Source organism: Eretmochelys imbricata, chromosome 22 (genome assembly GCF_965152235.1).
Source record: "Eretmochelys imbricata isolate rEreImb1 chromosome 22, rEreImb1.hap1, whole genome shotgun sequence".
NCBI classification, from domain to species: Eukaryota; Metazoa; Chordata; order Testudines; family Cheloniidae; genus Eretmochelys; species Eretmochelys imbricata.
In genome coordinates, this window is record NC_135593.1 from 1307284 (window position 1) to 1333070 (window position 25787).

Consider the following 25787-nt stretch of genomic DNA (forward strand, 5'->3'; position numbering starts at 1 on the left):
GTTGGCCTCGGTATCATTTGCTGCACTGCCCCCTGCTCAGAACTGCTCTCTTCAGCCCTGGTGAGAGGGACTGCGTCTAGTCGTTTCATTCCACCCCAACACAGGGAAATAAACTCCCCCTTTCCCCCGGGGCCTTAGGCCAACCCCTGTCACTGGCTACATGTGAAACAAGAGCTGATGGAGATTATTCGAAATATTTCATGTTGCCAGGTGTTGTAAAGCATGAGAAAAATCTTTGCCACCACCTGGCATATCTCTCATTACCATGGAATTTGGCTTCTACAGGAGACAGGTATAAAAGCTGGGATTGATCACACGTGGCACAGAATGCCTGCTTTCCTCCTTTCATGTACGCAGGGAACCCCAAACAGTCCAGCATGGCTGACCTGCCACATCCGAGCCAAGGGATAGCAGGGGAATCTCACTGGCCCACTTTGGAGAAGCCCCGGTATTAGAGAGTTGGAATCACAACTGGTTTAGAAATCGAACCATGCACTGATGTCCCATTCTGGTTGTCAGGGGCTCCCAGGAACACATGGGAATGGGCGATGTAAATAGAGGAAAAGTGAATGAGTGCTGGTGTAAGGAAATCTGCAGGAGCCTCCGGGAGTTCACTGTCCACATCCAGAGGGACTTTGGATCCATTTAGCCAAATTGCCTTTGAAAATCTCAGCCTAGATCATCAACACTTTAAGCATAGCAGTCTTAGAATCATAGAATCATAGAATATCAGGGTTGGAAGGGACCTCAGGAGGTCATCTAGTCCAACCCGCTGCTCAAAGCAGGACCAATCCCCAACTAAATCATCCCAGCCAGGGCTTTGTCAAGCCTGACCTTAAAAGCTTCGAAAGAAGGAGATTCCACCACCTCCCTAGGTAACGCATTCCAGTGTTTCACCACCCTCCTAGTGAAAAAGTTTTTCCTAATATCCAACCTAAACCTCCCCCACAGCAACTTGAGACCATTACTCCTTGTTCTGTCATCTGCTACCACTGGGAACAGTATAGATCCATCCTCTTTGGAACCCCCCTTCAGGTAGTTGAAAGCAGCTATCTAATCCCCCCTCATTCTTCTCTTCTGTAGAATAAACAATCCCAGTTCCCTCAGCCTCTCCTCATAACTCAGGTGTTCCAGTCCCCTAATCATTTTTGTTGTCCTCCGCTGGACTCCTTCCAATTTTTCCACATCCTTCTTGTAGTGTGGGGCCCAAAACTGGACACAGTGCTCCAGATGAGGCCTCACCAATGTCAAATAGAGGGGAATGATCACGTCCCTCAATCTGCTGGCAATGCCCCTACTTATACATCCCAAAATGCCATTGGCCTTCTTGGCAACAAGGGCACACTGTTGACTCATATCCAGCTTCTCGTCCACTGTAACCCCTCGGTCCTTTTCTGCAGAACTGCTGCCTAGCCATTCGGTCCCTCGTCTGTAGCGGTGCGTGGGATTCTTCCGTCCTAAGTGCAGGACTCTACTCTTGTCCTTGTTGAACCTCATCAGATTTCTTTTGGCCCAATCCTCCAATTTGTCTAGGGCCCTCTGTATACTATCCCTACCCTAGAGGATATCTACCTCTCCTCCCAGTTTAGTGTCATCTGCAAACTTGCTAAAGGTGCAATCCACACCATCCTCCAGATCATTTATGAAGATATTGAACAAAACTGGCCCCAGGACCGACCCTTGGGGCACTCCACTTGATACCGGCTGCCAACTAGACATGGAGCCATTGATCACTACTCGTTGAGCCTGTCAATCTAGCCAACTTTCTATCCACCTTATCGTCCATTCATCCATCCCATACTTCTTTCACTTGCTGGCAAGAATACTGTGGGAGACCGTGTCAAAAGCTTTGCTCAAGGAACAACACGTCCACTGCTTTCTCCTCATCCTCAGAGCCAGTTATCTCGTCATAGAAGGCAATTAGACGAGTCAGGCATGACTTGCCCTTGGTGAATCCATGCTGACTGTTCCTGATCACTTTCCTCTCATGTAAGTGCTTCAGAATTGATTCCTTGAGGACCTGCTCCATGATTTTTCCGGGGACTGAGGTGAGGCGGACTGGCCTGTAGTTCCCAGGATCCTCCTTCTTCCCTTTTTTAAAGATGGGCACTACATTCACCTTTTTCTAGTTGTCTGGGACTTCCCCCGATCACCACGAGTTTTCAAAAATAATGGCCAATGGCTCTGCAATCATATCCGCCAAATCCTTTAGCACTCTCGGATGCAGCGCATCCGGCCCCATGGACTTGTACTCATCCAGCTTTTCTAAATAGTCCCGAACCACGTCTGTCTTCACAGGGGTCTGGTGACCTCCTCTCCATGCTGTGCTGCCCAGTGCAGTAGTCTGGGAGCTGACCTTGTTCGTGAAGACAGAGGCAAAAAAAGCATTGAGTACATTCGCTTTTTCCACATCCTCTGTCACTAGGTTGCCTCCCTCATTCAGTAAGGAGCCCACACTTTCCTTGACTTTCTTCTTGTTGCTAACATACCTGAAGAAACCCTTCTTGTTACTCTTAACATCTCTTGCTAGCTGCAACTCCAGGTGTGATATGGCCTTCCTGATTTCAGTCCTGCATGCCCGAGCAATATCTTTATACTCTTCCCCTGTCATTTGTCCAATCTTTCACTTCTTATAAGATTCTTTTCTGAGTTTAAGATCAGCAAGGATTTCACTGTTAAGCCAAGCTGGTCGCCTGCCATATTTACTATTCTTTCTGCACATCGGGATGATTTGTCCCTGTAACCTCCATAAGGATTCTTTAAAATACAGCCAACTCTCCTGGACTCCTTTCCCCCTCATGTTATTCTCCCAGGGGATCCTGCCCATCAGTTCCCTGAGGGAGTCAAAGTCTGCTTTTCTGAAGTCCAGGGTCCGTATTCTGCTTCTCTCCTTTCTTCCCTGTGTCAGGATCCTAAACTTGACCATCTCTTGGTCACTGCCTCCCAGGTTCCCATCCACCTTTGCTTTCCCTACTAATTCTTCCTGGTTTGTGAGCAGCAGGTCAAGAAGAGCTCTGCCCCTAGTTGGTTCCTCCAACACTTGCACCAGGAAATTGTCCCCTACACTTTCCAAAAACTTCCTGGATTTTCTGTGCACTGCTGTATTGCTCTCCCAGCAGATATCAGGGTGATTGAAGTCTCCCATGAGAACCAGGGCCTGCGATCTAGTAACTTCCGTGAGTTGCCCAAAGAAAGCCTCATCCACCTCATCCCCCTGGTCTGATGGTCTATAGCAGACTCCCGCCACCACATCACCCTTGGTTGCTCACACATCTAAACTTAATCCAGAGACTCTCAGGTTTTTCTGCAGTTTCATACTTGTGCTCTGAGCAGTCATACTGCTCCCTTACATACAGTGCAACTCCCCCACCTTTTCTGCCCTGCCTGTCCTTCCTCAACAGTTTATATCCATCCATGACAGTACTCCAGTCATGTGAGTTATCCCACCAAGTCTCTGTTATTCCAATCACATCCTAATTCCTTGATGGTGCCAGGTCTTCCAGTTCTCCCTGCTTCTTTCCCAGGCTTCTTGTATTTGTGTATAGGCACTTGAGATAACTCGCTGATCATCCCTCTTTCTCAGTATGAGGCAGGAGCCCTCCCCTCTCGTGCGCTCCTGCTTATGCTTCTTCCCGGTATCCCACTTCCCCACTTACCTCAGGGCTTTGGTCTCCTTCCCCTGGTGAACCTAGTTTAAAGCCCTCCTCACTAGGTTAGCCAGCCTGCTCGTGAAGACGCTCTTCCCCCATCTGGCTCTTAATCTGAAGGCTGAAGTTACAATTCCCTGTTTGGGTGCTTCAACACTACAGCACACAATCCGCTTAAGCCCCCACCCAGTAATCTGGGGAAACTAACCAGGGCCACTGGCTGCCTCTAAGAGGCAATACTTTCCCCACTCACCAGCACTGAGTGGAGAAAAGAAACTTTAATAAAAAGGAGGAAAATCACCTTGTCTTAACTTTGGAAAACACCACAATCAGGATTCATAACATGACACTGTGAGCAAAACACCCGCCCACAGTATGCTGGGCAGTGTCCTTTTGCCTCGGGCTCTGAAATCCAGAGACCAAAAGCTCTTTGGAAGTGCCCCTCCCTTCACTGCACCTCACTCCCAGCTGCTGTCCTGGGTCAATGAAAACCCAGAGATCACCTCTCACCTCCTGGGGGGAAAGCCCCTTTCTCCCTCCCCTGTCTGCCCACATTGCTGGTCACTTGCCGTTCCACCCTGTCACTGCTCTGCTGGCCACCCTCTCTCCTCTGGGATGTCTTGCGGTCCCACTAAGAGCGGTGCAGGCTCCCTAAAAGTAGTGGCCACCAGAGCCCGAAGAGTAGCCCCATCCCTTCCTCTTGAAGCCACGCACCTGCATCACCCCTTCTCCCCGAGGCCCCACTCCTGCGCTGACTCTTCCCCCCAAGACCCCACCTCCCGATCACTGCTCTCCGCCCCCTCCCCACCCTCCCTCACCCTTACGGTCATTACAAAGTGGTAAGGCAGAGCCCTCCCATTTCTAAAAGTCCTGGGGCATTGTGCCCCCCTGTTCACGCGCCCCTGGGTCCCGGCGCTTCACACAGCTCTCACTGATCTCAGCTGTTAGCGAGGGAGCCTCATGGCTCGTGCAGACTCGGCAGTTTCCTGCCTGAGAGACTCTGTCCCAAAGCAGGACTAATGCTTAGACTTGGTTCTCGGGGATTTCAGATCTGTTGATCTGCAGCAAGACTCTCCATTGAGTCTTAATCAGCTCTGGTATCGCACAGAGAAGAACAAGAGGGTCAAATGGTGCCGGGAACCCTTCAGAAGAACCCACCCCACCAAGGACCAGCACTTGTCTCCTCCTGCTCTCAGCTCCACTGAGAAGTTTTGGGGGGTCACGCCTCGCCTTTCTCACCCTAGGGGCCTGGGAGAGCAGCCATAGCCAGGTGCCCCAGTGGCGCAATTGGTTAGCGCGCAGTACTTATAGGGCAGTGCTGAGAGGAGCTATGCTGAGGTTGTGAGTTCAAGCCTCACCTGGAGCACTGGTTTTCATTAACCAAATGGCTTCACCCACTTGTTTGTTTGGCCCTGTGGAGTGTAGAATGCCAGCCCGGGGGACACTGAGGATGGGGGAGGACTCAAAAATGCCCCTTTGAATTATTCCCTCCCCTCCAGAGTGCAGGTCAGAATCTACAATCCTTTCTCAGGGGGATAGCTCAGTGGTTTGAGCATTGGCCTACTAAACCCAGGGTTGTGAGTTCAATCCTTGAGGGGCCAATTAGGGATCTGGGGCAAAAATTGAGGATTGGTCCTGCTTCAAGCAGGGGGTTGGACTAGATGACCTCCTGAGGTCCCTTCCAACCCTAACCTTCTATGATTCTCCCCCACCAGCCGCTGTGCCAGGATCCCTCAAGCAGAGCCTCGAGTCCTGTGGATCCTTGGCGCCTGGGAGGGAGAGAAGCAAGGTAGCCATTTTGTTAGAGGGCTTTCTCTTCCCCTGCCCTCTTCCCCAGTTCTTGTCACGCAAGCAGCAAGCAGCAAAAGACCAGAAGTCCGAAGTGCAGACAATGTGATGTTTCCTGGGGTCAGTTTCCAAGGAAGCATATTCTGAAGCCCTTCACACCACTGGGGCTTATCTCTATACACCGATAGACTCTGTTCCCCAGTGTTCCCTTCCCAGCTCCGACACTGCAAAGCGTTTACCCCGCGTCCCCCTTCCCGGCTCCGACGCTGCAGAGCCTTGCCTGTGTCTCTCTTCCCTGTTCCCATTCCCCCACTTCGCAAACATGATTCCAGTTTCCACTTCCACTTCCTGTTTGACTCCAGATTATATGGTAATATTCTCAGCTATACCTTAACCAATCATTTTACTGAAATGTAATTAACCAATCCTAATATATTGTAACATAATTCTCTAACCAATTATATCCCACTACACTAATGAACTTACACATAGCAAAATTAATTATACAACAGTCAGAAACAATTAGAGAACCAGACAGATTGACAACAGAAAAGTGGAGGCCGTAAAGATAACATATATTGAAATGAGGGTTTCACAACCACAACCACTGAGAAGGGATTTCTTGCCAGACAGGAGGCTCTCTTAAGATCTGTTTCTGTATCTGGTGGTGATGGGCACTATCAGGACAGGATCGTCTTCCTAACCGCCCAATACCACCGTATTTCAATGGGACGGGTTGGGGATGTGAGGATGTGACTGTTCGCTTCCCAGTTTATGGCTGCCCCTGCAGCTTAGACAAAGGCCTTAGCCTAAGAACCCAGCCTCAGACTCTCCTGGGGAGAGAAGGACCGTACACAGGCAGACTGTGATTTTGATTCTTTCTTTTGTACCCCGTAACTAGCTAAGGATAAAAACACACAGTAAAAATACACTGTGATAAAAAAAAGCCTGTACTCTTAAAGTATAGGCTTTACAGGTGGGCCTGAATATCTCTATTCTAACAAGGATCGTTTGGGAAATTAGCCTTTGCAGACAAGGTTTGTCTCTGTTCCTATTTCACCTTCCGGTGTTATGCAGAGGGATCTTTGGCATATTTTTGCGAGCTTAATAACTATCTCCGAAACTTTATTTACTCAAACTTCAAAATTGGTGTCACCTGATTTTTGCATCACTCTGTGAAAAAACAGCGGACACGTGGGGCTTTCTACAGGGTGTCATGATGCTAAAGTTGGGGAATTCAATCGCTGTACTCGTGTGTGGGGGGGTGTTTCTCCACAGCTGACTCAGAGCTTCCAGCCTCGGGCTGCCCCTGCCTCACTGCCAGGCACACCGGGCTGTTAGCTGCACCCACTGTCCTTGCCAGGGGTCCCTGCTGAACCCTGCAGGTGACTCTGCAAGTGGAGAAGGTGCTGTATAGCGATGTAGAGCAGGTGCAGGAAGGAGCCAGGGTCACTATTCAAATTCTGAATTGCACAATTTTCCAAAGTTGGGAGTGTCCAAAACCAATGCTAACGGGAAGGCGAATGCAGAGCAGTTACACTGGAGGGGCCCAGACCTGCAGTGGGGGCACAGTGGAAATTAATAATGCGGAGATCATTTGTTAAATTAGTCTTCACTGGCAAGATTTGTCTCTGTTCTTATCTCACGTTATGGTGTTATTTAGAGGAATCGGTACATATTTTTACCATAGTAATTAAACCCTTAACTTTATTTAATCAAGCCAAAAACTTAGTGTCACTTATGTTTTTCTCTGTCCTAGCAGGAATGAATTAAATTTTATGACTTTCTCAAAAGTGCAGAGAGCTTAAATTTGGGGAATTCAGTCTCCGTGTTTGTGAGCTGATGTTTTCCTCTCACAGTTCAGTGCCTGCATGGAAATCCTAAGGGGGATCTAAGTGCTGGTTTATGCTGGGCACTTAACTGGCAGAGCTCCGTCTCTCAGGGTGTGAAAAATCCACACCCCCAAACCAATAGAGTTAAGCGGACCTGAGCCCTGGTTAGATAGAGCTAAATAGAAGGAAAAATTGTTCTGTCAATGTAGCTGTTACAGGGGTGGGAAAACCCCTCCAGTCGGTGTAGTGACTGTCTACCCAAGGCGCTAGAGAAGTGTCACAGCAACATTTTAAGTGTAGACAGCCAAAGAGACCAGATCTGGCTCCAGTTCACACTGTGGATGCTCAGGCACTAAGACTACAGTAATAATAACAGCCCAGTGCTTCCGTAGTTGGCAGGATTTGAACCTGCGCGGGGCGACCCCAATGGATTTCTAGCCCATCGCCTTAACCACTCGGCCACAACTACTGGACGTGCAGCTGCTCCACTACACTATGATTCAGTTCTCCCAGAATTGTCACTTCAAATTGTTTGCTCAGACCAGCTTCCCCAGCACACTCAAGGCTGTGCATTAGTGTAAGCGTGTCCATGGCTGAACAGCGAGAATTCCTGCCCATTCCCCTTCCGGCTGGAGCACGATGAGAGTGTGTTTGTGTTAACGACATTGCTGTAGATCATTGTTCATTCCCCACGTTGACAAGCAGACAGTCCCTTTCCTATTCAAATCTCCAGCACATCATTCTAATAGCAGGGGTCGGGTTTTCTCTGGGGCATGGAAACTTTTCAGGGGGTTGGTGCGTGAACTCAGCCTTGCATTCCATCCTTGATGTTTCATGGACTAACAAGAGCAGCATAAAGAAAGAGCCGAGCCAATGTCTCCCCGACAGGGACGCAGGTGGCCACGTCCCTCTGTCTGATCATTGCCATTGCAGGAGAGAAGGGTTCACTGGAATTGAGTGCCGTGGCTCAGACAAGAGACACAGGGAGGTTTTGCTGTTCATGGATCTGTGCAAAGGAAATTGTGTCTTTGTGTGAAATTGAGGTGGGAAATGAAACATCCACGTGGTGGCCCAATGCCTTACGGACTGTGGGTGAAGGGCTCAGGCTGACAAATGATTTAACTGGGGTTTGTTTCAATTCATTGCCCTGATTAAAAACTATGGCTAAAAGTGAGCCATTGCTGTTAGTACTGGTACCTGTGTAGGACACCCCAGTGAGTGTCAAGTCCATGGCCTTAACCAGGGGTAGTCGGTTCCTTTTATCAAGATCCAAATTTCTTGGTCAAGGTACAGTCAAGGTTTAGACTCCAGAGAAAACAATACACTGAGGTAATAAGAAGTATGTAAAAAGATTTTGCAGTCACTACGGGCATAGCTATGATGTGTCGTGTTTCACTCTTTATATCTGGGGCCACCGCCTTTCCCTTTAGCCTTGCGTTTGACCAAGGGTAAAACGAAACATCTCTTCAGATACCAGGGAGTGTTTGTGTTCATTCCTGTGAGCTACACAGGGGTTTGATGTTGCTACTTTCAATCCTCCGGCTCTGGCGGGATAAGGAACAATTCAGGCTGTCACTGAACTGAAGGCCGGAGATCATTTTTTGACCGGGAGAGGGACACCTCCTCTTAAAGGTGTTTGTCTGGCTGGCAGCCCTGGTTCCCAGGTCTCTCCTGAGGGAAGAAAGTTTCTATGCAAACTACCAAAACTTTTAAGGGAGAGGAGGGAAAGGTGATGGCCACACGATGGGGCCAGCATGAACCACAACGTGGTGTTTTCACGTGGGATGCCTCCGAACATTGACTGATCTCCACTCCCTTGGATTTGAAGATATGTTTACTTTTGGACTTGGGAAACTACAAGGCTGAAGCCATTATATCAAGGGTCTCAAACTCCCAGCCTCCGGGACATTTGCGGCCCGCAAACCTCCCTAATGTGGCCCTCAGGGCTTTAGCAGTTTTGGCACCAGGTCGCTCCCTTGGCCCCACCTGCTGCCCCCAGACACTCCCCCTGCCCCCCGACTCCAGGGGCCCGGGCAGCACAGCGGAGCTGAGCGGCGTCTTCCTGCTTGCTCCAGTGGCTGCTGGACCCTCCCTGTGGCCCCAGGGCTGGGGGGGGGCTTTGCCTGCAAGAGCTGCCCCTCCCTGAGCGCCCCTGTGGCCAATGGGGCACTGTGGGTGTGGTGCGTATGTTCAACAGGGTGTGGAGGCTCCCCCCGGCCTTGGAGCCCCAGGTAATCACGGCACCTCCAACCCCCTCCCAGAGTCTGCATCCCCACCCCACATACCCCCTTCACATCCCCAACTCTCTCCCAGAGCCTGGATCACATCCCCAAGCCTCCAAACTCCCTCCCAGAGCCTGCACCCCCTTCCCACACACCTCCTCCCGACCCCAAACACCCTCCCAGAGCCTGCACCCCCACCCCCTCCTCCTGCACCCCCACCCCCTGCCCCAGCCCAGAGCCTGCACCCAGGACCTGGACTGCATCCCAGAGCCTGCACCCCAGACCCCCCTCTCCCACCCAAACTCCCTCCCAGAGCCCTACCTCTCACCCCTTCTGCACCCAAAGTCCCTTCCAGAGCACGCATCCCAATCCCCTACCCCAGACCTCTTCTCCCACACAAACTCCCTCCCAGAGCCTTAGGCAGGTGGGGGGGTGGAGTTTTTTGGGGGGTGGAGTTTTGGGGAGCGGGTTCTGGGCAGCATAAATGACATTATTGGCCCACTGGGAGAATTTGAGGATTTTCACTGGCCCTAAGGTAAAGTGAGTTTGAGACCCTGCTTTAAGGGATTGGAGCAATGCTGGGGAGATGGAAGGGCACAGAGCTGGGGAGCTGTGTGTGCTCCAAGGAAAGTTGTTGTTGTGCTCTGGTGACACAGGGCGGGTGTGGGGACCTTGTAAGCCGTGGGGTTTGTGTAGAGATAAAGTTCACTAACCCCCAGGTTCAAAGCCGTTCCTGCTCTGGGCTATACAGGGCAGTCTTTTTTGAGACTGTTGCTCACTGGTTGAATAGTTGCCTGCAGGGCAATGGGTTCCTAGTTCAAATCCAAGCACTTCCCTTTAAAAACTTTTTCAAATGAAAATTGATTTCTGGACCCTCTCCAGTGTGTTCAGGAGTCCGCTGAATGGGGATGTTTGAAATGAATGTAAACACTCAGCAGTTCCCCTTCTGAAAGTAGAAAACCCAGCAGAGCAGTCCAGCAGCTGAAATCTGCTCCAGTCCTCGCGTCTCCAAGAGGGACACTCTGTATTTGGGGCATGTGCGACACCTCTGGGACGATGACAGGTGAAAAAATGCTGGATTCAATGACAGCTGAGACCACAGGAGGGGAAGGTGAATGGCAGCACCGCACAGGGTCATAACATTCAGACCCGGGGCTTCACTGTATCTACCCCTGTGTTTGCCCTCATTTATATCCTAAGAAACACACCCTTCCCCCTCCCCCACACACTGTCATTCCCAACCTTTTCCCCTGGAGCCCACCCGAACCCTACCCTACCCCTCTCCCACACACACACGGCATGGGACACAGCCTCTCCGTGACTCACCCAGGTCAGGACTTGCCTCTGGATCGCCCCAACAGGGGAGCAGAGAGCCTGAAGGGCCACAGGAGACAGATGAAGATCAGCCGGAATAGAAAAGTCTTCCCTTCGCTTCTTCAGAGTCTCGTTAACCTCTCCAAGGAGAAGTTCCAGCACCGGGTGGGCTCAAAGCACCAACCTTCCCCTCAGCAGCGGAAGGTGGGAACCAGCTCGATCACACAGAAGGAGGCTCCCCACCTCTGCTGCTGCTGTCCTGCAGCCTTTCCTATGGATTTGTTTGAGTAATGCAACCCCCGCCAATCCATCCATCTATGAACTAAAGAGACAAGACCCTAAATGTGGGCTCCAGTGGTGCAATGGGTTAGTGCACAGGACTTATAGAATGATGCTGCAGTCATGAGTTCAAACCCCAGCTAGAGTACTGGTTTTCTGTAAGCAGATGGCTTCTGCCAATCATTTTGCCCTGCGGAAAATACAATTCCAGCCCAGCAGACACCGAGGTCCCTTCCTTTACCGAGTGCAGGGCAGATTCACACATCTACAAGGCTCCACTCTCCACCAGCCGCCTGTGTCAGGGGGGGTCAAGCAGAGCCCAGAGCGCTGCCCATCCTGTGATTCTTCACCCCTGACTCCCCTTCAATCTTTGCTCCCCAAATCACCTGTGTGCACACCCTCCTGGCTGTGAGACTCAAACCCTGCCTGACTTCTGTATGTTGGTAAGTTTTGTGTCTGTCGTGTTGATGTGCATGTGGGTCCTGGGTGATTTTTGTGACTGCCTTGCCCAGTTTTGTGTGCGTGTGTGTATGATTTTTGCATGCATATTGGTTTTTGCTTAGTATTCTTTTCGTGTATGGATTTTGTGTTTTCTTGTTGTGTGCTTTTTCTGTGTTTTTTGGTGTGGATTTGTTCTTTGTATGTTTTGAGTGGCTTTCCCTTATGTGTGTATGGCTTTGTGTGTGTGTGTGTGCGGTTTTTGTTTATGTCTGTGTGGGCCTGTGCACTGTGTGATTTTCTCTTTCTCTCTGTGTGTTTGTCTCTCTGTTTGTATCTTCATGTGTAAATTCACTGTAACTTTTCAAAATATCCACAGCTTTGCCAATTTTCACCAGGAATTTTTCTCCAGCAACCAATTCTCACTTGTTCCCTACCACTTGGTGACCATTGCCCCAGGGCCCTGTCACTCTCAGGGTCCTGATTTCCCATTAACCCTTCCCCTTTCTATTGGGACTGGGAACTAACCAACCAAAAAACCCCACAAAGTTTTAGTAAAGGGCCAACAGTCCCCTTACACAAGCCATCCCCATGAGGCTCACTGATGGCCAGAGAAGGCAGCAGAAGCTGGTCCCATGGTGTAATGGTCAGCACTCAGAACTCTGAATCCTGCAATCTGAGTTCAAATCGCCAGGGGACCTTGTGGTAAATCCCTGGATCTCAAAATCCTTGCCTTCCCTGTCTCTGGCTGTGCAAGAGTGAGTTGTTCACCTCCTACTGGGTGACTCCTGCCCTCTGGAGCCAGGACTTTGGGTGGGATGGCTGCTATGGGTTGGGGCTCTAGAACTGGCTGCTGATGCCTGCAGTCCTGTGGTTTGACCTGGTGGTTGGGATTCTCGCCGCTTCACCTGACACCCAGAAGTTTGTACTTGCTGCCACACTTCTCCTCTTTCCCACATGGAGCCTGAAGAAAGGAGTGCCAGGGCCATGCTGTAGGCATATTTTATACAGGCATATTTTTAATATTTGTAATTTGAAATAATTGTAATTCTGCAGTATTGATTTGCAACTCTCCATAGCTGCTGAGAGTGTCCGTGTTAAAGCTTGCAAACTGTCAATTGACTCTAAGTACCTTGTAAGCCATTAATTAACTCTAAGCGATGCTTTGTAATTGACATGGACACCTTACAACACAAACCACTCAATTGACACTACTCTCTCTGAAAAAGGAAAAGGAGTACCTGTGGCACCTTAGAGACTAACAAATTTATTTGAGCATAGGCTTTCGTGAGCTACAGCTCACTTCATCCGATTCAGTGAGCTGTAGCTCATGAAAGCTTATGCTCAAATAAATTGGTTAGTCTCTAGGGTGTCACAAGTCCTCCTGTTCTTTTTGCGGATACAGACTAACACGGCTGCTACACTGGATACTCTCTCTGAGTTGACACTTTTGCTTGCTTGTAATTGAGATTGACCCTGTCAAGGTTCCTTCCCCACTCTGAATGCTAGGGTACAGATGTGGGGACCTGCATGAAAACCTCCTAAGCTTACTTTTACCAGCTTATGTTAAAACTTCCCCAAGGTATAAACTGTTTTACCTTTTGCCCTTGGACTTTCGCTGCCACCACCAAACGCCTAACACCAGTTATTGGGAAAGAGTTCGTTTGGAAACGTCTTTCCCCCAAAATCCTCCCAAATCTTACCCCCTTTTTTCTGGGGAAGGTTTGATAAAAATCCTCACCAATTTGCATAGGTGACTACAGACCCAACCCTTGGATCTTAAGAACAATGAAAAAGCATTCAGTTTCTTAAAAGAAGAATTTTAATAGAAGAAAAAGTAAAAAGAATCACCTCTGTAAAATCAGGATGGTAAATACCTTACAAGGTAATTAAATTCAAAACATAGAGAATCCCTCTAGGCAAAATCTTAAGTTACAAAAAAGACACACTGACAGGAATAGTTATTCTATTCAGCACAGTTCTTTTCTCAGCCATTTAAAGAAATCATAATCTAACGCATATCTAGCTAGATTACTTACTAAAAGTTCTAAGACTCCATTCCTGTTCTGTCCCCGGCAAAAGCAGCATACAGACAGCCCCAGACCCTTTGTTTTTCTCCCTCCTCCCAGCTTTTGAAAGTCTCTTGTCTCCTCATTGGTCATTTTGGTCAGGTGCCAGCGAGGTTATCCTAGCTTCTTAACCCTTTACAGGTGAAAGGGTTTTTCCTCTGGCCAGGAGGGATTTTAAAGGGATTTACCCTACCCTTTATATTTATGACAACGCTTATGAACGCAAACCGCTCAATTGACTTGACTTGCTCAATTGGTTCTGCTCAATTGACTCTACTCTGTAAACTGATTCTTTGTAATGGAGATTGGCACTTTTTGTAACAACAATCGCGGAAAGCCCTTAACTGGCGTGGCTGGCATAGGACTAAATTCCTATAAAAATGGACTCTGCAAACTGAGAACTTTCAGTCTCCGGTTCTGCCACCACCCTCCAGGAGCATCGGAGGCGTATCTGACACAGACTTGGCTCCGTTCTCGTGTCCAGGCCACCTGGCCAGTGCTCTGTCATGGGCAACGTCTAGGCTGGTCACTATAACCTCTATGCAGAACTTGTATGACTCAATGTATGAATGTATCTGCAGATAAGTAAGGAATAAGTAATGACAGAGCTGTGTGTGTTTTCTATATTTTTATTATATTTACAATAAATGTGGCATTTTGCCTCGTCCCTTTTACAAGATCCTGTTGGTCTTATTTTATTAGTATAACACAGACGCCCTCCCCCAGCTCTCCCTGCGCCCTGGGCTCACACTTGGGTGTCTTCCAAATCCTTGGCATTGTCCAGCATGTCTCCCTCCACAGAAGTCACCTGGCCTCATCTTAGACGCCATCTTCATATTGCTCTTCTCCATCCCAGAGCTCCTGCTCTACTCCTCAGACCCATCTGTCCTCAGCTCCGCAGGCAGAGGGGAAGGGGCACGGTGGGAATCACACACGCCCCATTCCAGACACCCCATCGCATCCACAGGGCTCCCAAACCAGGACACCAGGCCCCACCACGAGGGAGCAAAAAGCCTTTGTGAGCCCAGCACACACCAGACAGGAAAAGATTAACACCCACACCCAGCTGTGACGGTGCTGCCTGTGAGAGCCAGCTGAGGTCACTCAATCAGGGTGAACTGCAAACAGACCAGGGCAGACAAACCCCAAACACTGGTGGATATTCCAATAGTTAGATTTACCCAGCCAGCCCAAAACAGCTGCTATAGCACCTCCCTGGTTACTCAGATGTCCAAATAATGCAGTTCCCTTAAGGTGCCCAGCCTCAGGCCTCCATCCAGACACACATGTCAAGCATATGATGATCAATTCTGAAAATCTTCTTTCATCACACAAAAGAAAAGGTTCTCCTGACCCCAAAGGACCAAGCCCCAGACCCAGGTCAAATGAGAACTCAGATCTTTCCCCAAATACACACTTACAGTCAATTCTTATTAACTAATTAAAATTTATTAAAAAAGAAAAGAGAGAATTGGTTAAAAGACAGACAGACTTGAGTTCAATTCTTGAGGTTCAGACACACAGCAGAGATGAGCTTGTAGTCGCCAAAAGTCCTTTTAGAAATAGTCCACAGGTTACAGTCCGATGTCCATATTCAGGATGACTCCAGTCAATGACTGGGGATCTCAATTCTTATGGCTCAGGGTTTCCCGCTCTTGAAACCCAAAGCAGGTCTGAGATGAAGAAGGATCATGTCCCAAGGTTTTTATACGTTTCCTGTCTGAGAAAACAATTGGCTTAACTTTCCTTCTTCCAAAGATCATGGCAATTAGCACAAGATAATTTATCCATTAAACAGTTCAGATACAGGTGATCACAACCTTCAAAGAGACATAGACAATAATACTATGTCACTCAAGAGTCTTCCTAAATGTTAATATTCCTTTTTTGATCTTTGAATTAAAGCTCTGGCCCTAGACAAGACTTCTTTGCTTACATCACAAGACCTGAGCGGACATCTACACTTCTACCTCTAACAATGCAGACTTGCATTTCAAAGCTCTATTCAATTACATCTCTCCCTACCCAGTCTTTAAAGTTCGGGGGAGGAGGAGGTCGGGGGTGGGGTGCTGAGGATGGTGGGGAGAGGAGGAGGAAGTTGGGGGCGGGGTGCTGAGTATGATGGGGAAGAGGGAGGATGTTGGGGGTGGGGCACTGAGGATGGGGAGGGGTCTGGGGGCAGGGGGGTTGTGGGGTGCATGCTCCAGGAGGGGTTTTGGGGTGGGAGGGATTGGGGTGGGAGGGCAAGGCAGTTGGAGGTTCGGGGTCCAGTCGGGTGGCGCTTGGCTCAGGTAGCTCCTGGTTGGCAGCTCCGCTGGACTCAGGCTGGCCCCACACTCAGGGAGTGACTCAAGATTCACCCCAAGGCAGCTGATCCTAATCTGGGCAGAGGCCCCAACTCTGTGGGTGCTCTGGGGCTGGAGCACCAGGGGAAAGAAGAGGGGTGCTCAGCACCAACTGGGGTGACCAGCCATCAGGTGACCAAGGGAGCCCAGCTAGCCTAGGGGTGGTTGGGGCAGGGTGGTTTATGCGGGGAAGCCCCAACAGGAGACAGGGGAAGCTAGGACAACAGGGTGGGGTGGCAAGTGGTGGCCAGACTCTCGCCACCAGGGTCTAGTCTAGCTCAGGGTCAAGCTCAACTTCTTCCCTGTGTCACTGGCCCCCAGTCCACTTCTGCCACCACGTCAACCTGGGAACTAAGGCAGGAATGGGTTGAGGCAGCAAGTCAAGCTGAGCAAGGCAGGCAAAAGTGAATCTTGCCTTCATGGGCCTCTCACAACGACGTCCTTTTTGTGTGCCATGGCTAACAAAACATCCGTGACAGAGAAGCAGCAGGCCAAAGGGGAGCCATGCAGCTGCTGAAGTAGCTCAGTTGGGAGAGCATTAAACTGAAGATCTAAAGGTCCCTGGTTCAATCCTGGTCTTTGGCAGGGCTTTTTCTCCCTCTTTGGTGCAGAGGTGGCTTGTTTTCTGGAGCACAGCACCACTTTTACCTGCTACAGTGTCCAGTCCAAAATATCAGCCCCCCGATGCAAAAATGCTATCTTAGGATGTAAACAGGAGGCTTCCGGCACTGGGACACCTGACAGAGAGCTCAGTGGGAGGTGTAACAGCTGCTGACTCTGAGGGTCCTGGGCTAAATCCACTTGCAGGTGGAAGTGTTTCAATTTATTTCAGACAATGAGTAAGGTGATGATTTAATCACAGGTATTTTTCGTAAAGTCACCAGCAGCTCCCCGCCCCACCCCTGGCCCCAGCTCACCTCCGCCTCTGCCTCCTCCCCTGAACGCGCTGCCCCGCTCTGCTTCTCCGACCCCCCCACCCCGGCTTCCCTCGAATCAGCTGTTCATGTGGGAAGCCGGGACAGGCTGAGAAGCAGGCGGCAGCTTCGCGTTCAGGCCCAGGGAGGTGGAGGTGAGCTGGGGTGGGGGGGCGCAAGGAGGGCCACCCACACCACAGCAGGTAACATGGGGAGGCGCGCAGGGGAACTGCTCCTCGCCCCAGCTCATCTCCGCCTCCCTGGGCCTCAGTGTGAAGCTGTGGCCTGCTTCTCAGCCTTCCCCGGCTTCCTGCCAAACAGCTGATTCATGGGGAGCTGGGGGGGGCAGAGAAGCAGAGCGGGGCGGCGCATTCAGGGGCGGCGGTGGAGTGGAGGTGACCTGGGGGTGGGGCGGGGAGCTGCCGGTGGGTGCTCTGCACCCACCAAATTTTCCCCATGGGTGCTCCAGCCCCGGTGCACCCACCGAGTTGGCACCTAAGGCTCCACTTTTTATGTGATCAGTGGGGGGAGCGGCCGCTCCCCCTGTTTCCCCCCAGCTACGCTCCCCCACCCCTAGGAGCCAGAGAGACCTGGCGGATGCTTCCTGGGAGCTGCCCCAGGTAAGCCCTGCCGGAACTCCCCACCTCGCCCCCTGGCAGGTCCCTCTGGCTCTTAGGGGTGGGGTGGGCTCCCACTACAGTGGCCCACAAGACCCTCCTGCCTGGTTCTGGGGGCAAACAGAGGAGGGAGATGGATGGGGCAAGGTTCCCGGGGGCGCGTCAAGAAACACGGGGGGGTTGGATGGGGCAGGAGTCCTGGGGGGCAGGGGTGGGCAACGACCCCCTCATGGGGTGAGGAGGGAACCCGTTGTTAAGATTTTGGCAGCTTATCACTGGATACACCCCAAGACGGAAAAAGAAAAGGAGGACTTGTGGCACCTTAGAGACTAACCAATTTATTTGAGCATAAGCTTTCATGAGCTACAGCTGAAGTGAGCTGTAGCTCACGAAAGCTTATGCTCAAATAAATTGGTTAGTCTCTAAGGTGCCACAAGTACTCCTTTTCTTTTTGCGAATACAGACTAACACGGCTGTTACTCTGAAACCCCAGGACAGGTGGCTAATCCCCCACAGGATATTTCAAACCAGCAACAAAAGCAAACTTCTGTTTCACCACTCTGGCTAACAAGAAGTTATGAAAGCAGTTTCCTCTGGCATTCCAGTTCTTGTATTACCACCGAAAACACTAGACTTAGAGATGGGTGGGCCTTTAAAACCAATCTCTTCAAATAAAAGGTTCTTCCGATCCCAAAGGACCAGCCACACACCCAGGTCAATATATAACTTACATCTTACCCACAAATCATGCTGTTGCCAATCCTTTAGTATCTACAATCTCAAAGTTTATTCATAAAAATAAAGAAAGAAAGGTGAGAGTTAAAATTGATTAAAGGAATCAAATACATTCAGGAATTGCAAAGTTCTTGGTTCAGGCTTTGTAGCAGTAATTAAATAAACTGCTGGTTTAAGTCAAGTCTCTGGCTGCTTCCAAATCATTGGAAGGACCTCAGTCCCTTCGTTAGAATGCTCCCATTTGGATAGTCCATATTCCAGAGGTTTCAGCAGGAAAGAGGCAAAATGGAGAGGTTTCCAGGGCCTTTTATATCTTCTGCCATGTGGTGGGAAACCCATTGTTTCAAACAAAGCCCTCAGCACAGCTAGTGGAAAATTACAGGTGACAAGATAGTGTTTGGAGTCACGTGGGCAAGTCGTATGTTCACATATGAAGCTAGGATAACATTGCTGGCACCTGACCAAAATGATCAATGAGGAGACAAGATGCTTTCAAAAGTTGGGGGGAGGGAAAAACAAAGGGTCTGTCTGTATGATGCTTTTTCCAGGGACAGAACAGGAATGCAGTCTTAGAACTTAGTCAGTAATCTAGCTAGATATGCGTTAGATTATGATTTCTTTAAATGGCTGAGAAAATAAGATGTGCTGAATAGAAAGGATATTCCTGTCTGTGTGTCTTTTTGTAACTTAAGGTTTTGCCTCAAGGGATTCTCTATGTTTTGAATCTAATTACCCTGTAAGGTATTTACCAGCCTGATTTTACAGAGGTGATTCTTTTTATTGTTAGTTCTTTTTTACTGTTACTTCTATTAAAATTCTTCTTTTCAAGAACTGAATGCTTTTTTTCATTGTTCTTAAGATCCAAGGGTTTGGGTCTATGGTCACCTATGCAAATTGGTGAGGATTTTTACCAAACCTTCCCCAGGAAGTGGGTGCAAGGGTTGGGAGGATTTTGGGGGGAAAGATATTTCCAAACTACGTCTTTTCGGGAACCCAGATAAAGTTTGGTGGTGGCAGTGGAAGCCCAAGGGCAAAGGGTAAAATAGTTTGTACCTTGGGGAAGTTTTAACCTAAGCTGGTAAAAGTAAGCTTAGGAGGTTTTCATCCAGGTCCTCACATGTGTACCCTAGAGTTCAGAGTGGGGAAGGAATCTTGACAGCTCAAATGAAGAATAGGGAGTAACTGGTTTGGCAGGAGCACTGCTGAGAAGGATCTGGGAGTTGTGGTGGATCTGAACCTCAACATGAGTCAGCAATGTGATGCTCTTGCAAAAAAAGCAAATGCAATTTTAGGTTGCATTAACAGAGGCATAGCATGGAAGTCATGGGAGGTGATCACACCACTCTGCTTGGTGCTGGTTAGGCCTCAGCTGGAGTATTGTGTCCAGTTTTGGTCATCAATGTATAGAAAGGATGCAGAGAAACTGGAAGGGATCCAGAGTCAAGCAACAAAGATGATCAAAGGGATGGAATGCAAGCCATGTGAGCAAAGGCTGAAGGAACGGGGTATATTTAGTTTGGAAAAGAGGAGATGAAGGGGGGACATGATAGCAGTTTTCAGATACTTGAAAGGCTGCCATAAAAAACATAGAGATAGAGATAGGACAGTTGTTCTCCCTTGCCACAGAGAGCAGGACAGGAAGCAATGGGGGTCCAAACTACAGCCCAGCAGATTCAGATTAAATCTCAGAGGAAACTCCCTAACTGTCAGACTAGTAGGACAATGGCACAGAAGTGTACAGAGGTTGTGGAAGCTCCTTCGCTGGAGGTTTTCAAAAGGAGGCTGGCGCCATCTGTCTTGGATGATTTAGACACAACAAATCCTGCATTTTGGCAGGGGTTAGACTAGATGATCCTTGTGCCTTCTAACCCTATGATTCTATGATCTCTTCAGCAGGGCTGCATGATGGGGGTCTGGGTCCGTTTGGGGGTACAAGGGGGGCTCTATGGGGTGCATGGCAGGGCATCAAGGATCTGTGGGGTTTGGGACACAGGGTGGGGAATCTGGGGTCCTTTTTGGGCTGCAAGAGGAGCTAGGGTCTATAGGGAATCTGGAGGCTGTGTGGATTCAGGATAGGGGGTCTGGGTTCTGCCTGTGGGGCCTAGGAGCTGGAATGCAAGTAACTAACCTTCGAATCCTAGTGTCACCCCGCATAAAATGGCTTCAGCCTTGTATTTTACCCAGGGTAAAACTAAACATCCCTTCAAATACAATGGAGTGGAGATCAATCCCTTTTCAGAGTTAATGCACATGAAAGAACCATGTTATGTTTCATCCCTTATGTCCTGGTCCCATCGCCTTTCCCTCCTCTCCGTTACAAGTTGTGGTATTTTGCACAGAAACTTTATTTCCTCAGACAGACCTGGGAACAAGGCCTGCCTGCTACATGGTACCAGATAAACACCTTTAATAGGAGACAGCCATCCCTATCAGCAAATTGTCTCCCACCTTCAGTTCAGTGACACCTGAATGGTTCCTTTTCCCGGCAGAGCCCAAGGATTGAAAGCAGCAAAATCAAACTCCTCTGTACGGAGCAGGAATGCTCAGCTCTTTCTTCCTGCTGCTGCTGTTAGTCCGTGAAACAATAAGGCTGGAACGCAAGGCTAAGTTCACGCACCAGCTCCCTGAGACATTTCAGTGCCCCAGAGAAACCTTGACCCCTGCTATTGGAATCCCTGAGTGGCTGGAGATTTGAATGGGAAAGGGGCTGTGTGAATGGTCAAAGTTGGAAATGAACAGTCTGCAGCAATGGCATTAACACAAACACACTCTCATCGTGCTCCAGCCAGACGGGAAATGGGCAGGAATTCTCACGCTTCAGCCTGGACACAGGTGCAGAATGACACAGCAGTGAGTGTTCTGGGGGAGCTGGTCTGGGCAAACAACGGGAAGTGAGAATTCGCAGAGTACGGAACTATAACGTAGTGAGAAAAACTGAAAAGTCAGTTAAGGCGATGGACTAGAAATCCACTCAGGTCCCCTTGCGCAGGTTCGAATCCTGCCGACTACGGAGGCGTTAGCGTGATCTCATTGTTACAGGGTCAGTGTCTGAGCATCCACAGTGCCAATGGGACCCAGAGCTGGTCTCACTCTTAGGGCTTGTCTCTATGTGCCGGTGGATTGATTTAGTGGGTCTAATGAAGTCCTGTTAAATCGACCCCTGATCGCTCTCCCGTCGACTCCCGTACTCCACCGGAATGAGAAGCATAAGGTAAGTCATAAGAGAAACTCTCCCGTCGACCCAGCACAGCGCAGACACTGCAATAAGTTGATCTAAGCTACATAGTCAAGGTTCCTCCCCCACTCTAAACTCTACGGTACAGATGTGGGGACCTGCATGAAAACCTCCTAAGCTTACTTTTACCAGCTTAGGTTAAAACTTCCCCAAGGTACAAATTGATTTTACCCTTTGCCTTTGGATTTCCACTGCCACCACCAAACTTTATCTGGGTTCCTGAAAATACATAGTTTGGAAATGTCTTTCCCCCCAAAATCCTCCCAACCCTTGCACACCACTTTCTGGGGAAGGTTTGGTAAAAATCCTCACCAATTTACATAGGTGACCACAGACCCAAACCCTTGGATCTTAGAACAATGAAAAAGCATTCAGTTTTCTTACAAGAAGACTTTAATAGAAGTAAAAAAGGGATCACCTCTGTAAAATCAGGATTGTAGATACCTTACAGGGTAATTAGATTCAAAACATAGAGAATCCCTCGAGGCAAAACCTTAAGTTACAAAAAAGACACACAGACAGGAATAGTCATTCTATTCAGCACAGCTATTTTCTCAGCCATTTAAAGAAATCATAATCTAACACATAGCTAGCTTGATTACTTACTAAGTTCTAAGACTCCATTCCTGTTCTGTCCTCGGCAAAAGCATCACCCAGACAGACACAGACCCTTTGTTTTTCTCCCTCCTCCCAGCTTTTGAAAGACTCTTGACTCCTCTGTGGCAGGTCAATGATGAGACAGAACACAGCTTTATGCAAACAAGCAGGCTGGTTAGCTGAGATGGGCTGTTCTGCCCCCCGCCTTCCACCTTCTCCTTTTATTATATTTCTCCCCCCTAAGTATTACACACTGCTACTGCAAAAAGATACACAAAGGAATGTATGACGTTGATTAATATACTTATTTACCATCTTTTATCTACTACAATCCTGGTTCTCAGGCCTTGAGCCCAGGCTAAGAAAGCTTCCCACAGTCGCTGTCCCAACAATCAAGTTCTCATGGTTCATATCTAGCCCTTGTCCTTGGATAGAGCAATGTGTGCATTGCTTCTACAAAACAGTCAGGGTGTGCCCTGCCTGCTTCCAGGTGGAATAGCTAAACATGAACCCTTCACTCCTCATTGGTCATTTTGGTCAGGTGCCAGCGAGGTTACCTTTAGCTTCTTAACCCTTTACAAGTGAGAGGATTTTTCCTCTGGCCAGGTGGGATTTTGAAGGGCTTTACCCTTCCCTTTATATTTATGACAGATCCCTTCCAGCCCTAATATTCTATGATTCTATGTTAGTTTGAATGTTCCCAGGAAAGCTCAGATGTGGATTGGCATCTCCGAAAGTCCATTGTCTGTTAAGTCTTTCTTCACTGGGCACTTACTGAGAATAGTCCTTTCTCAAGAAGCTGACCAGATGCATCGCTGAAGTGACTTGGAATCAAATACATTTGAAATACAAGTACATAGCCCATAATCATAACTTCAAATACAAAAATGGTACACATACAGCTAGCATAATTATAACCAGCAAATCATACTCTTCTCATCGACACCTCACATGCCAACCTTTGTACAATATTTGCTGCAAATATATAACGGTGGTGGCAACAATGATCTATTTGGTCTCAGTTCATATTAATAACGTCACAGCAGCCTACAGGGAAGTGGGAGGGAGGCAGTCTTCGAGCTGGCGCGTCTCGTCCGTTTCTCCCTTGCTGCTTGGCAGAAGCGGGAAGGGAGCGAAATGTGCCCGGCTGAAGGTTTTGCACTTGGCCTTGAGGATTAAGCCCGAGCCCCCGGCATGGCTGCTGGGAGATGGGTTTCTGACTCGCATCCAGCGCACTCTGCGGGCCACCAGCTGAACCCCCTGAGGCCAAGAGAGTCGGGTTTGAGGTGAAAAAAGGGGCCTTTGAGGCTCCCAGCACACCTTGAGGAGCGAGGAAATAGCAGGAGGTTACCAGCGTCCCTGGGTGGGCTCGAACCACCATCCTCTCGGTTAACAGCCGAACGCGCTGACCCATTGCGCCACAGAGACACCTGGAGACCTGGCTGCTGTTACCAAGGCTGTGCAGCCTGCAGATCTCCTGCCCACGCTAGAGCTTGCAAGGCGCTAGTCCGGACAGGACCGGATTCACCGTGGCACCAATGGCTCCACCGTGCCAGGCCCAAGCTCAGACGGGCCCATAACGCTCACTTCCTCCCCTCTCGCAGCGCTGCCGAAGTGGAGCCTCGGAGCAGCAGGGATCCAGCCTGGGAGCTGAGAGCCCACGGGGCCCTGGGAGCTGTAGTTCCTTGGCCAGCTCCCTGCCAAGAGAGCCAGCCCTGGAGCAGGGAAGGAACTACATTTCCCAGCATTCCCTTGGCCACTATCCACAGGAAAGGGAGCGGGGGGAGTGGGGAAGCTGAGACCCCATGCGCTGCAGCTTGCTGTGAATGGGGAGCTGGCTGCTCGAAGGGGGTGGTGCTGTGAATGGGGAACAAGTGTGCCCAAGGAGTAGAAGGCTTTGGTCCGAATATCACCCTCACAGACTTCCCCAGGCTGGAGGAGGGATGCTGGTGTGACCTCGCCTGGCAGCCCCCAAAGGAGGAACTGGGTGGACTGAATGGACAGTGCCCCCTCTCTGTCTGAAGCCTAGCAAGGGAGGTCTGCGGATCCCACAAGAAGTTAAAATGAAAAGTAAGGGAGGGGAGGCTCTACTCGAGGACCTGGGCAGTTGTAGATACAGTACCAGGCCCGTAGGAGGATTTCCATTCTGAGCCAGGGAAGCAGAAATTGGCTTTTCCTTTCTTGATTTATCCAATATTCAGAAAGGGAATCGAGCACCTGCCTTCCACATTTGAACATTCTCAAAACTCAGGAGTTCTCAAGCTCAATTTGGGCTGCTTGTTACTTCATTTCTCCCTAATCAAATATGCTGATCCACTGAAACGTGCTGTGGAAAAAGTAGAATAAAATTGAGCAACAAATGCTGGCATCTCCCCAGTGCTAACTCGGACTGGAATTGCCATTTTCAACAGCCATTGTCATTTCTTTTAGTGTTGATTGTTGAAAGGGAAGACAGGAATATTGCCCTGGCAAATTCCCCACAGAAACAAAGAGTGGAACAAAAGAATAACAAAAGCACCTCACCTTTTCCTCGTTTATGTAGGACAGTCTTATCATATGGATCCAGATATCCTCCAATCATACAAGCTGAAAATTGTTCCACTTTACAGCAGTTCTGTAACTGTGCAGGGACCAGTCCCGTCTGTGTTCTCTGCACATTGAAAATTCCTCCTGAATTCAGAAGGGCCTTGCTTTTGTGACCATACTACCAGATATTTTCAGCCCTGGTAAGCGAAGCAGGTTTACATTTTGTAATTGGGCAGGAGGCCTCTCAGAAAAAGTTAGGTGTTGTAGGAGGTGTTGCTTATTCACTGGGGAATGTGAGACCTTCCTGTTACCATAGTAAACCAGTGCAGCACAGAATGCGCTTTGCTCCCAGAGTCGAGAATGGGGTCCTTTGATTCTATACGCAGCCCATTAAAGATAATGAAAAGATTCCCGCTCACTTCAACAAGCTTTGGACAGAACTGGTTATACACAGGGTAACTTCACTGTCTTCCCAGGGTCCTGGGCCCACAGCGGAGGGGGGCCATGTGAGCTTGTTGCAGAGCTGCTGCTTAGGGATGGGAACTTCCTGGTACCCCAGCCTCCAACATCATCCAGGCTGCACTTTCTGCATGACTACGTGCTAGCTGAGGGGTGCATGGGAATTGGTGGCCTCTGCTGCAGGTGATGGGCATCTCAGCTACTTAAAGAAATGGCCTAGAGGAGGGAAGCACTTAACTGCAGAGTCTGCAGCTGCCTAGGGCCAGTGCTGAGGATTTAGAGGCCCTAGTGCTGCCATTGCTAGGTTCAAGCATGCTCAGCCTTGGAATTGCCACCCCTCCCTTGACTAGTAGCTGCGGCTATCTTAGGCTGGCCTCTGACAATTGGCCCCATGGCTATAGTCAGAGAAGCTGCAGGTGTCTCTGTGACTACTGGGGGCCATTAAGCTAGAGCAGATAAAGAAAGTGGAATTAACCTCAAGGAACAGAGATCACCCATAGGAAAGGAATGTCAAGGGGAGCAGGGAATGAGAAAGCAGGTGAGGCTTGCAGTGGGAGAATAGTCCCAGCTGGTTGGGGAGCATGTGCAAAGTAGAAAGGAAACAAGCATGGGGAGAGGTGGTGGTGACCAGGCAGTAGACTAGCATGTAGGTGGGAGCAGAGGGAGAAAGGCTGGTGTCTTCAGATTCCCAAGGGCTAAGTCTTCACTTTGGGGAAATGGTGTTTGCAAGGGGCTTGCTCCAATAGCAGGATGGGCGCTGGGGAAGGGAT

General features: G+C 49.4%; 4 non-coding genes across 4 annotated transcripts; 2 read left to right on the forward strand and 2 right to left on the reverse strand.

The window, feature by feature from the left end:
• The first annotated feature begins 4919 nt into the window (after window positions 1-4919).
• On the forward strand, window positions 4920-5013 carry TRNAI-UAU (transfer RNA isoleucine (anticodon UAU)). The gene is made up of 2 exons: window positions 4920-4957; window positions 4978-5013. It is a non-coding gene; the product is annotated as a tRNA-Ile (tRNA).
• A 2641-nt stretch (window positions 5014-7654) lies between these two features.
• Window positions 7655-7736, reverse strand: TRNAS-AGA (transfer RNA serine (anticodon AGA)). The gene has a single exon. It is a non-coding gene; the product is annotated as a tRNA-Ser (tRNA).
• An 8710-nt stretch (window positions 7737-16446) lies between these two features.
• TRNAF-GAA (transfer RNA phenylalanine (anticodon GAA)) lies at window positions 16447-16519 on the forward strand. The gene has a single exon. It is a non-coding gene; the product is annotated as a tRNA-Phe (tRNA).
• Window positions 16520-23386: 6867 nt separating this feature from the next.
• Window positions 23387-23460, reverse strand: TRNAN-GUU (transfer RNA asparagine (anticodon GUU)). The gene has a single exon. It is a non-coding gene; the product is annotated as a tRNA-Asn (tRNA).
• Between the last annotated feature and the right edge of the window lie 2327 nt (window positions 23461-25787).